This window comes from Erythrolamprus reginae, chromosome 3 (genome assembly GCF_031021105.1).
Source record: "Erythrolamprus reginae isolate rEryReg1 chromosome 3, rEryReg1.hap1, whole genome shotgun sequence".
Lineage (NCBI taxonomy): Eukaryota > Metazoa > Chordata > Lepidosauria > Squamata > Dipsadidae > Erythrolamprus > Erythrolamprus reginae.
The window spans coordinates 230,294,477-230,303,465 of NC_091952.1; the positions used below are offsets into that span (position 1 = coordinate 230,294,477).

Below are 8,989 nucleotides of genomic sequence, written 5' to 3' on the forward strand. Positions count from 1 at the left end.
TGCTGTTTCAGACAAGAATGTAACCATATATGATGAAAAGCTAAATAGAGCTATGTGTGTTGCTTTTTAAGTTTGTTACCCATCATATCGGATTAGCTGACATAGGACTGGGAGGAGATAGGAGGCACAAGACCGAATGGCTGTGGGCATTTCTTCCTAAGCACTATTCGATCTGTCCGTCCATTGTTCTTGGGGGAGAAACATTGACCCCCTCAGATAGGGTACGCAACTTGGGTGTCCTAACAGCTGAGCCTTGATCACCATCTCTCGGCTGTGGCCAGGGGGATTTTTGCCCAGGTTCACCTGGTTTACCAGTTGCGGCCCTACCTGGACCAGGAAGCTCTGCGCACAGTCACTCAGGCCCTCATCACCTCCTGTCTTGATTATTGCAACACACTCTACATGGGGCTACCCTTGAAAGTGTTCAGAGACTCCAAATTGTCCAGAATGCAGTCACGCTAGCTATCATTGGTGTACCGAAGTATATATATATATATGTCACATGTTTTTTTGCTGAATTTGAAAATTAAGGGAGACTAGGATAGATCTATTTTGGCCTTGTTTTGGCCTCATCAGCTAGCCATAACCTCACTGGAACTTGAACCTGAACCCTTTGCCTTGTAAGGCAGAGAATTATCCTCTAGGCTACAGTATCCAATCCCTTCAGCTCTGCACCAGGGACGGGTTACATATTTTTGTGTCGAATCACCCTGGTGTATTGAAGGAACATCACAGCTCCTATTTTTGCCTCTCGGCCCAACCTAGGGCCATTTCCAAGGCAGTTAATTTTATTGATAGCCGACAATTCTATCTGTATGTGTCACATGTTCATCTCTGCACCAGGGAAGGGTTACATATTTTTGTGTCGAATCACCCTGGTGTATTGAAGGAACATCACAGCTCCTATTTTTGCCTCTCGGCCCAACCTAGGACCATTTCCAAGGCAGTTAATTTTATTGATAGCCGACAATTCTATCTGTATGTGTCACATGTTTTTTTGCTGAATTTGAAAATTAAGGGAGACTAGGATAGATCTATTTCGGCCTTATTTTGGCCTCATCAGCTAGCCATACCCACTGGGACTTGAACTTGCAACCTTTGCCTTGTAAGGCAGAAAATTATCCTCTAGGCTACAGTATCCAATCCCTTCAGCTCTGCACCAGGGAAGGGTTACATATTTTTGTGTTGAATACTTATACATACATACATACATACATACATACATACATACATACATACATATATATACACCTATGCTCCGTGAGCTGCGCTATTAGTCTCCAGGCACAATTCAAGGTGTTGATTATTACCTAGTAAGCCCTACATGGCTCAGGGCCAGACTATTTATGGGACCGTCTCTTGCCGCATACCTCCCAGAGACTAATAAGAGTACACAGAGTTAGCCTCCTCCAGGTCCCATCGACTAAGTAATGCAGGTTGGCGGGGCTGCGGAGGAGGGCCTTCTCTGTTGCTGCCCCAGCTCTATGGAATCAACTCCTCCCGCCCGATGTCCATACTGTTCCCACCCTACTGGCCTTCTGTAATGCCACAAAGACCTGGCTTTGCCAGCAGGCCTGCAGGCCATGAATTAACAACTATCATGGCCAAATTGTAGGAATAATATGTATGCACGCTGATTAGATAGTTTAACTATGGGTTTTAATTATGGTTTTATTGTTTTAGATTGTACATTTGGCTTCTTTTTATTGTTGTGTATTTTATATTGTTGTAAACTGCCCAGAGTCCTTTGGGATTGGGTGGCATAGAAGTCGAATTAAATAAATAAATAAATAAATATAACAATGCAATCTGCTTCTGTACAAGCTGTGGTTCTTCTTATGGAGAATCCACCCCGCTTTGCAAACCATTGATCTAGAGAGAATAAAGTTTTAATACTTGAATTCCAAAAGTCTCTTGGGAAATGTTTGAATTTCTGCAGACAATCTGGCAAGATTTGATGCCTAAGAACAATAGCTCCAGGTGCAATTCTGCCCTCCCCCCAAAAAAAAACCTGGAAAAGGAGGATCTTTACAATTTTCCAGAGGAATATAAAAGAGGAAGACATAGAAACATAGAAACATAGAAGATTGACAGCAGAAAAAGACCTCATGGTCCATCTAGTTTGCCCTTATACTATTTCTTGTATTTTATCCTAGGATGGATATATGTTTATCCCAGGCATGTTTAAATTCAGTTACTGTGGATTGACCAACCACGTCTGCTGGACATTTGTTCCAAGCATCTACTACACTTTCAGTAAAATAATATTTTCTCATGTTGTTTTTGATCTTTCCCCCAACTAACCTCAGATTGTGCCCCCTTATTCTTGTGTTCACATCCTTGCCTTAGAGCAGGGGTGTCACGTCAGCGTCATGTAATGGATCAGAACCTTTTCCCCCTTCACTAAACTGGGCATTAGTATGTTTGGATACTAATGGTATGCTACTACAGATTTTCTGGCAGCTTTCACTCATCTTACTAGCATCTGATGCTTGTACAGCTATGAAAGCAATACGTTTCCATAGCTGTTCCAAAATAATCTAATTAATTTAACAAAAATGCTCTGGAAATAGCAGAAAATAAATTGCTCTGCTCTATGATTCATAAACTTCTGCCAGTATAAATAATAATAGGATGATATTATTTTAGGTTAAAACTTCATATGGAAGTATACCAGTAAAGAATTGACAGAATGTAGATGTTTATTTACAGGTTTGGGCCATTTGACCCCTATGACAATCATTAAGTGTTGTACCACATGTTTCTTGACAAATCTATATTTTCTTTTATGTACACAGAGAGCATATGCACCAAGATAAATTCCTTGTGTCTCCAATCACACTTGGTCAATAAAGAATCCAATCCAATTCAACTCAACTCAACTCAACTCTTCTATTCTATTCTATTCTATTCTATTCAGTAGATTCTGTCTTTCCAAAACTGGATCTTGGTGAGTAACACAGAGATGATTCTGAGATAAAGGTGCTGTCAAGCAAAACATATAACAGATCAACATTTTTTTAACACGTTGCTACTAATTTCTTCCTGCAATCCTACAACTCCACTGTGGTCTTCCACACAAGCTCTGCTTAGCATCAAAGTCCAGACAAAACTGGCTTTTGAGACATTGACTTTAATATATGCAACTATTTTAATTTAAATGTAAATTTTAAGCATCCTTCCCTGGATAGACCTTATTTTAAATCAGTCCATCTGTTTTTGTGGTCAGTCTGTCAGCTATTTAGTAAAGCCAGTGGTTTTCACAAAGAGATTTTGGAAATAACAGCTAGACCAAACAACAGGGATCCTACAGTGAATGAGACTGTGGGGGTATCATTCCAAAGTGTCAAACCAATAGAGCCAGTGCGATGTAATTGAGTGTGTGTGCATGTTTATACACAGGTAGTCCTTGACTTGTGACCACAATCGAGCCCAATATTTCTGTTGCTAAGTGAGACATTTCAAATGGTCAAAAAATGAATTGTTGTTGTATAGGTTGAGGACTACCTATACATGCCTCAGTGTGAATTCCTGATCATTGCCTGGACTAATCCTTGCAGTTTTCTTGGTTAGAGTTGAGAAGTGGTTTTCTATTGCTTTCTTTTTCATATGGGTCAAAGAGAAGGATTGGTTCAAGGTCTCCCAGCTGGTTTAGTGCCTGGGACAAGACTAGAACTCAACAGTAACTCGGTTTCAAGACTGGTGCCTTAAACCCAGGGGTGGGCAGCAGGCAGGACGGGGTGGGACACAGTTCCACTGGGAGAAATGAAGCTGTGTGCCCAGCTTTAGCTGACCATACCCCTCCTCCCATCCTCCTCCTCCTCCTCCTTGGAAAGCAGCAGGGAGACCAGCACCAACAGGTGTTGCAGGGGGCCCATTTCCTCCCCCCTCTTTTCTCAACAGCTGATTGGCACCCGTTCGCCTAGCTACCCAGCCTCAGGCAGGGGGGCGACCCAGGAAGGACAGCGCGGGAAACGTGAAGCAAATTATTATCCCAGAGAGCGACACTGGTGAGGTTGTAAGTCGAGGACTTCACAGTTCACTTGAACGATGATGATCGTTCAAGCCACTCCCATCTGGTCACATGGCCGGCAAGCTACTCCTATCCAGTCACATGAGCATAAAGCCACACCCACAGAATAAGCCACACCCACAGTGTGGCAGTAAAAATTTGCACATTACTGCTTAAACCACTACACCAAATTGACTCTCTAAGGTAACTGTTAGCAGTGCTCAAATGCAATTCTCTTTGAAATTTTGCACTTGTTTGTTGATCCCATGCATCGCTTAATTCAACTTTAATCTCACCCATTTTTCTCAAAATGAACTCCATTGGGGGGTTATTGCCAAATAAGTATCCAGAGGACTGCATTATAAAATCACATTAAGAAATATGCATCCCTTTGCTAAGAAATTCAGACTGCCGCAGTCTAAGTATTTAAATTCAATAGCTAGCTGAATTTATGCCAAGAGGTTTAATATATGTACATCACAATCAAGTGCCTTACATTATTTGCACAGTCAAACTGAGCACAGCATCTAAAGAGATGCTTGCATAATTAAGAGCTGTATTGTAGGTGGAAGCATAATGTGATTTGTACACCAGAAAGGACTTGAGTTAAAGTTATGCTAGTTACAAAAACAGAAGTTTGTTTTTATCAAACTATAATTGTTAATGTATGAGCAGAGTAATCCTTGCTTACTAAGGCTGTGCACACAGAGAAAAGTTTATATTGAGATTAGTTGTGAATAACTACTCAGCCACATAGATATACCAACTTGAATTAAAGTTGACTTTGAGAAATAGCATGCTCCTATAAACAGTCCAAAATCATACACATAATAGTCAGAATAACAATCCAAATATTATTAAGTTCAAAGTCTTTCTTACCAGTTGTCTTTGTCATAATCAGTAAACAAAGATATCAAGCCTAAACATATTTTAGCCATAATATATAACTACAACACAGAGAGATTGCAGAGACATTGCAGAGCATACAAAGAGTGAGTAGCCATTAACAGTGAGTAGCTTAGATAAAGAGAAACAGAGAGGGTCACTCAGAGAAATAAGCTATGAACTCTAGCTCCCTCTTGTGGCAGTCTGCAACACCTCAGCTAAACAGACAGCTCAGTTATACATATTGTTGGTTTATATATTGCCAACCCAACCATTATGGACAGAGTCCTAACAATAATGCTTTCCCCATTAGTTATTCATTGGCAATTATTGTCTTGATCAAGAGGTAGTTTGATCTAATGGTTAAGACACCAGATTAAAAAACAGGAGGGTTATACATGAGTCAACATGAACAGTTGACCAATAGCATCTCTTTCTTTTTCCTTCTTTTTTTCTTTTTTTACCTCTCCCTTTCTTTTTTACCTCTCCCTTTCTTTTTTACCTCTCCCTTTCTTTTTTACCTCTCCCTTTCTTTCTTTCTTTCTTTCTTTCTTTCTCTCTCTCTCTCTCTCTCTCTCTCTCTCTTTCTTTCTTTCTCTCTTCTTTCTCTTTTCTCTTTTTCCTTTTTTCCTTTGTCTCTCTTTTCATTCTTTCTTTTTTCTTCACCATGTATAAATTCAGTCTAGGCTTACATGTTAAGACAACTAGGTAGCTAAATAAGAACAAGCTACAGTAAATATACTTATTGATATAAAACGTATAAAGGAGAAAGAATGGTAAACTGCTGAAATGTAAGCCTAAAAACTTTAACCAATGTCAAACATGTTTGTTAATTTTGTTTATTTTAATTGTTTAATAAAGTTTTAAAAAATTTAAAAAGAGAAAAAGAAACCAGAGGCTGTGAGTTCTTAGGCATAAAAGCTGGATGGGTGATTTTGTACCAGTCACTCTCGCTCAGCCCACAATGTCATGCAACATGCCATTTGGTTAATTCCTGTCAAACCAACAAATCAATACACTACTTGGTTGATTTAAAAAAAAAAGAGACAGACCCCACCTTTGCATGGGGGGGGGGGTGATACTATTGATCATCCATTTTTCACAGGTGTTACAAGCAGGGCTCAAAGTCACTAAAATAGGACTTCAATAGAAGTGTGCATATTTTACTGTGGGAGGAGATAATTATATCAGTTTAAGAACTTAGCAGAATTTATTTATTATTTATTTATTATTTAGATTTGTATGCCGCCCCTCTCCGCAGACTCGGGGCGGCTCACAGCAGAATAAAACAATTCATAACAAATCTAAATTGTAGCTTAAAATATTTAAAACCCCCATTTACTAAACAAACATACATACAGACATACCATTCATAAATTGTATATGCCCGGGGGAGATGTCTCAGTTCCCCCATGCCTGATGACAAAGGTGGGTTTTAAGGAGCTTACGAAAGGCAAGGAGAGTAGGGGCAGTTCTAATCTCCGGGGGGAGTTGGTTCCAGAGGGCCGGGGCCGCCACAGAGAAGGCTCTTCCCCTGGGGCCCGCCAACCAGCATTGTTTAGTTGACCAGACCCGGAGAAGGCCCACTCTGTGGGACCTAATCGGTCGCTGGGATTCGTGCAGCAGAAGGCGGTCTCGGAGATATTCTGGTCCGATGCCATGAAGGGCTTTATAGGTCATAACCAACACTTTGAATTGTGACTGGAAATTGATCGGCAACCAGTGCAGACTGCGGAGTGTTGGTGTAACATGGGCATACTTAGGGAAGCCCATGATTGCTCTCGCAGCTGCATTCTGCACGATCTGAAGTTTCCGAACACTTTTCAAAGGTAGCCCCATGTAGAGAGCGTTACAGTAGTCGAGCCTCAAGGTGATGAGGGCATGAGTGACTCTGAGCAGTGACTCCCAGTCCAAATAGGGTCGCAACTGGTGCACCAGGCGAACCTGGGCGAACGCCCCCCTCACCACAGCTAAAAGATGTTTCTCTAATGTGAGCTGTGGATCGAGGAGGACGCCCATGTTGCGAACCCTCTCCGAGGGGGTCAATAATTCCCTCCCCCAGGGTGATGGACGGACAGATGGGATTGTCCTTGGGAGGCAAAACCCACAGCCACTCCGTCTTATCAGGGTTGAGTTTGAGTCTGTTGACACCCATCCAGGATGACGAGTTAGAAGGAACCTTGGAAGTTTTCTAGTCCAGGGGCAGGCAAAGTTGGCTCTTCTATGACTTGTAGACTTCAACTCCCAGAATTCCTGACCAATGATGCAGGCTCAGGAATTCTGGGAGTTGAAGTCCAGATGTCATAGAAGAGCCAACGTTGCCTACCCCTGTTCTAGTCCAACCTCCTGCTCAAACAGGTGATTCTGTAAACCATTTCAGATAAATGGTTGTTCAATCTCTTTTTAAAAAACCCACAACTTCTGAAGACATGTTTTTCCACCGGTTAACTGTTTTCACTGTCAAAGAAATTTCTCCTTATTTCTAGATTGCTTCTCTCCTTGGTAACAGACATAGTTATATCAGTTTAAGAAGTGGGCGTGTGGATATTCTTGAAGATAGATGGACCTTATTCCGCTTGCAGTGTTGACGAAAAGGATTACTGCAAAAACTGGAGGTCAATCCCAGGTGACGAGAAGAGCAGGGAGCAGGGAGGCAGCACTGATAAAGGTTATACATCCAAGATAAATTCTAAGGTTAGATTGAAAATAATAACATAATAATAAAAAGCTTTGGCAAGACTATAGGATTGCAGAAAGAAACTGCCAGTCTGTTTCAATAAATGATTGCTAGAATTTGTTTGTTTGCTTGCTTGCTTGCTTGCTTGCTTGTGTTCAGCCGGTATTCAAAATTCAAGGGTAAAAAATTCAGACACACACTTGAAAATTCAAAAACAATGTTTGTATCACAAAATTCAAAAGAAACTAAGCACCGTTTTTGTATTGCAAACAGCACTCTTCCCAAAACAAACTTGTAGGCTGTAAAAGCCCCTTAAACAGTCCTTAAGTACTTAGCTAGCAGCTGTGAAGAAACGTCACAGCCTTCCTTCTTCCACGAGTTGAAACACACACGCTTTGCTCTGCCTTGGTTTCAAAGTCTTGAAAAATCAACAGAGTCCTGAAACAGCAAGTCACGGTCCAAACCAGTTCGATCAGATAATCTCCACACTGCGAGGCCAGCACGCTGCCAATTTAACAGCAGCCCTAATTACTTGAACCCCACCCAACCACAAGTGGACTCAATTATCTCCTATAATACTTTTGAAGCTGTTCACTCCTATGCATAGCTCTACGCATGTGTGGGTCTATCATTAGTTCCTCATCCGAATCTAAGGAAGATAAGGATGATTGACTTCTTCCTGGGCTGTCTTCCAAGCCCCCCTCCTCCATCTCACCGGCACTTCCTTCTGCAGAAGACAATTCACAGTCTGACTGTCGGCAGTAAAACAGATGTATGACATGTTGATGTTTCCCCCACATCCACCTCCTCAGTCCTGGGGGCAGGAGCTGGGCCAGAGCTAACCACAACTGTTTGTTTGTTTGTTTGTTTGTTTGTTTGTTTGTTTGTTTGTTGGCCTTATATGCCACCCTTCTCCGAGGACTCAGGGCAGCTTGCAACATATAAAAATACAAAATACAAAAACAGATTCAAAAAGTCCAATTTTAAATAAAATAAAATTCTAAAAAACCCAATTAATAATATAAAAGGCCCATTTAAAAAAAACCATACACTCACTCTCACACTCATTTATGCCACAAGCAAATTTACAGCTGAAATTAGAGATATTTATTTATTTATTTATTTTATTCATTTGTCCAATACACAATACATATGGAAGAGAATAGACATGAAGTAATATATATAAAGATAATATGTAAAAATAGAGGAGAAGATATATGAAAGCAAGAAAATATATATGATATATGAGATAAAGGAAAGACAATTGGACAGGGGACGAAAGGCACACTAGTGCACTTATGTACGCCCCTTACTGACCTCTTAGGAACCTGGAGAGGTCAATCGTGGATAGTCTAAGGGAGAAATTTTGGGGGTTAGGGGTTGACACTATTGTGTCCGGTAATGAGTTCCATGCT

General features: G+C 40.9%; 1 protein-coding gene across 1 annotated transcript in view; it reads right to left on the reverse strand.

The window, feature by feature from the left end:
* The window catches only part of NCALD (neurocalcin delta), a 105,689-nt gene extending 100,721 nt beyond the window's left edge, over positions 1-4,968 (reverse strand). The window contains exon 1 of the mRNA XM_070748152.1: positions 4,892-4,968. The gene's annotated coding sequence lies outside the window, so the exon portion shown is untranslated. The remainder of the gene's footprint in view (positions 1-4,891) is intronic.
* Positions 4,969-8,989: the final 4,021 nt, after the last annotated feature.